The following is a 4,511-nucleotide window of genomic DNA, read 5'->3' as shown; positions in this document are numbered from 1 at the left end:
GGCTATAATCTGACCCAACGCCCAGACCATGGCTATAATCTGACCCAACGCCCAAACTGTGGTTACAACTTTTCAGAAATGAGAGTAAAGATTATCTACATTTTTGTAAAGTTTGCAAAAACACAAATTTTTACATGAAGCTGGCATAGACAGTTTTGTTAATGTGTACAAATTTCATTTATGTGTATGTTAAACAAGAATCTTAGTATTAGTGTGTACAAAATGGATTTGGTTATATTCCATTTAATCCTTTCAGCGCCGGCCGAATGCAAATGTAAGGCCTTCCGGTGTCTGGGCCTAGATGCCGAGCGGCCGCACATTTGCGTTCTATTAAAAAAACATATGTGCTGAGAGTGACCGCCCTGCGTGCTCCCAGCACACATGTCCGGTACTCACGGAAATGTCCCGATCTCTTCTTTTCGATCGGGACCTTTCCCGATCATGTGACCACCGTGATGGTGTGTCCCTGCGGCCACATGACCCTACACCCTGCCCAGCCTTCCTTAAAGGGCCGGGAGGCGCCGGCGCTAAGGGGTTAAAGTGCCTAGCTATAGGGTCAGGTGCACTCTGTCCTTTTTTTATGTTTCAGCATCTATTTCCCTCTTCCGTAAGATCAATGCAGAGATTCCATGAAAGGATATCACAATTGTTGGACTAACGGTGTCTTTCAGGTGATCGCCTTCCCTTGCTGTTCCAGTTTCTAGGAGAATGTACCCTTTGCTTAGAAATCAGTACAGATGCTGTAATAGTCTCTTACCTTTTGGACACATAATATTCATTCAAACAGGATCTCCACACTCTAGCTTCTGCTAATTAAGGTGATCCCTTTTTTAAATGAAGTCTTTTGCCCTGGAGAATGATTCCCTCTAGCCCAAAGGGAATTCTTCATCATTGTAAATTGGAAACAACTCAATTAGTGAGCTTTTCTGTTTTGATGTTTTTTTTCAATTGAGAAGAATACGTCGGGGACCTGTGACAACAACACCTGAGCAAATGCTCACCTACTGCTTTAGCGCATCTCTATTTTAAAATGGAAGCTATCAATAATAATCTGCCATTGCTATAATTCTACATCCCTGGCTGCCATGCCGATCTATTAAATACATTTTGGATCACAGATATGGCACATGTATGTAGATAAGGAGTTATGATTTCACTTTGACTTTTCTGATCTGTATGCCTGCCCTGGGTCAGTAATTCAGAGAATACGTACTCCTAGACCTATTTAAAAGGCCTCTAATAATTAGGCCCAAACCCTAATTCAAGATCTATGCCTAGACGTCTAAATGCAAGAAATACCTCTAGACCAGCGGTTCTCAACCTGGGGGTCGCGACCCCTTTGGGGGTCAAACGATCATTTCCCAGGGGTCGCCTACGACCATCGGAAAACACATATTTCCGATGGTCTTAGGAACCGAGACACCGCTCCTGTCTCCGGCGATGTGTGGGCGGGATGATATGCTGCCCCTGTCACCGCCTCCTCGCCGCTGATTGGCCACCGGAACTGTAGCTCAGGAGAGGAACACAGGCGGCCAATCACCGGCGAGAAGGTGAAGCTTGGAGAGGAGGAGCCGAGTGGCAGCGCGCGGAGATTGAAGAAGAGAGGCCAGAGAAGGAAGACAGCTGACAGGTAAGTGCAAATTTTTCTGCTGCAGCCAGGTATGCAGGCTGTAGATGGGAGAGGGAGAGAGCAAGCCCAGGCTGGAGCAGGAGTCAGCAAGGTAAGTATCATTGGTGTCAGTGGGAGGGATAGTGCCCCATCATTTGTGTCACTAATACCAACGATGGGGCACTATTCCTCCCCCCACTGACACCAACGATGGGGCACTATTCCTCCCCCCACTGACACCAACGATGGGGCACTATTCCTCCCCCCACTGACACCAACGATGGGGCACTATTCCTCCCCCCACTGACACCAACGATGGGGCACTATTCCTCCCCCCACTGACATCAACGATGGGGCACTATTCCTCCCCCCACTGACACCAACGATGGGGCACTATTCCTCCCCCCACTGACACCAACGATGGGGCACTATTCCTCCCCCCACTGACACCAACGATGGGGCACTATTCCTCCCCCCACTGACACCAACGATGGGGCACTATTCCTCCCCCCACTGACACCAACGATGGGGCACTATTCCTCCCCCCACTGACACCAACGATGGGGCACTATTCCTCCCCCCACTGACACCAATGATGGGGCACTATTCCTCCCCCCACTGACACCAACGATGGGGCACTATTCCTCCCCCCACTGACACCAACGATGGGGCACTATTCCTCCCCTCACTGACACCAACGATGGGGCACTATTCCTCCCCCCACTGACACCAACGATGAGACAATATTCCTCCCCTCACTGACACCAACTATGGGGCACTATTCCTCCCCCCACTGACACCAACGATGGGGCACTATTCCTCCCCCCACTGACACCAACGATGGGGCACTATTCTTCCCCCCACTGACACCAACGATGAGACACTATTCCTCCCCCCACTGACACCAACGATGGGGCACTATTCCTCCCCCCACTGACACCAACAATGAGGCACTATTCCTCCCCCCACTGACACCAACGATGGGGCACTATTCCTCCCCCCACTGACACCAACGATGGGGCACTATTCCTCCCCCCACTGACACCAACGATGGGGCACTATTCCTCCCCCCACTGACACCAACGATGGGGCACTATTCCTCCCCCCACTGACACCAACGATGGGGCACTATTCCTCCCCCCACTGACACCAACGATGGGGCACTATTCTTCCCCCCACTGACACCAACGATGGGGCACTATTCCTCCCCCCACTGACACCAACGATGAGACACTATTCCTCCCCCCACTGACACCAACGATGGGGCACTATTCCTCCCCCCACTGACACCAACAATGAGGCACTATTCCTCCCCCCACTGACACCAACGATGGGGCACTATTCCTCCCCCCACTGACACCAACGATGGGGCACTATTCCTCCCCCCACTGACACCAACGATGGGGCACTATTCCTCCCCCCACTGACACCAACAATGGGACACTATTCCTCCCCCCACTGACACCAACGATGGGGCACTATTCCTCCCCCCACTGACGCCAACGATGGGGCACTATTCCTCCCCCCACTGACACCAACGATGGGGCACTATTCCTCCCCCCACTGACGCCAACGATGGGGCACTATTCCTCCCCCCACTGACGCCAACGATGGGGCACTATTCCTCCCCCCACTGACGCCAACGATGGGGCACTATTCCTCCTCCCACTGACGCCAATGATGGGGCACTATTCCTCCCACTGATGCCAATGATGGGGCACAATTCCTCCCACTGACACCAACGATGGGGCACTATTCCTCCCCCCACTGACACCAACGATGGGGCACTATTCCTCCCCCCACTGACACCAACGATGGGGCACTATTCCTCCCCCCACTGACACCAACGATGAGACACTATTCCTCCCCCCACTGACACCAACGATGAGACACTATTCCTCCCCTCACTGACACCAACTATGGGGCACTATTCCTCCCCCCACTGACACCAACGATGAGGCACTATTCCTCCCCCCACTGACACCAACGATGGGGCACTATTCCTCCCCCCACTGACACCAACGATGGGGCACTATTCCTCCCCCCACTGACACCAACGATGGGGCACTATTCCTCCCCCCACTGACGCCAACGATGGGGCACTATTCCTCCCCCCACTGACGCCAACGATGGGCACTATTCCTCCCCCCACTGACGCCAACGATGGGGCACTATTCCTCCCCCCACTGACGCCAACGATGGGCACTATTCCTCCCCCCACTGACGCCAACGATGGGGCACTATTCCTCCCCCCACTGACGCCAACGATGGGGCACTATTCCTCCCCCCACTGACGTCAACGATGGGGCACTATTCCTCCCCCCACTGACACCAACGATGGGGCACTATTCCTCCCCCCACTGACACCAACGATGGGGCACTATTCCTCCCCCCACTGACACCAACGATGGGGCACTATTCCTCCCCCCACTGACACCAACGATGGGGCACTATTCCTCCCCCCACTGACACCAACGATGAGACACTATTCCTCCCCCCACTGACACCAACGATGGGGCACTATTCCTCCCCCCACTGACACCAACAATGAGGCACTATTCCTCCCCCCACTGACACCAACGATGGGGCACTATTCCTCCCCCCACTGACACCAACGATGGGGCACTATTCCTCCCCCCACTGACACCAACGATGGGGCACTATTCCTCCCCCCACTGACACCAACGATGGGGCACTATTCCTCCCCCCACTGACACCAACGATGGGGCACTGTTCCTCCCCCCACTGACACCAACGATGGGGCACTATTCCTCCCCCCACTGACACCAACGATGGGGCACTATTCCTCCCCCCACTGACACCAACGATGAGACACTATTCCTCCCCCCACTGACACCAACGATGGGGCACTATTCCTCCCCCCACTGACACCAACAATGAG

The sequence above is a fragment of the Staurois parvus genome, unplaced genomic scaffold (genome assembly GCF_062004578.1).
Source record: "Staurois parvus isolate SC_StPar_1 unplaced genomic scaffold, SC_StPar_1.0 ptg000609l, whole genome shotgun sequence".
Classification (NCBI taxonomy): domain Eukaryota; kingdom Metazoa; phylum Chordata; class Amphibia; order Anura; family Ranidae; genus Staurois; species Staurois parvus.
Note: the sequence above shows the minus strand (reverse complement) of the source record.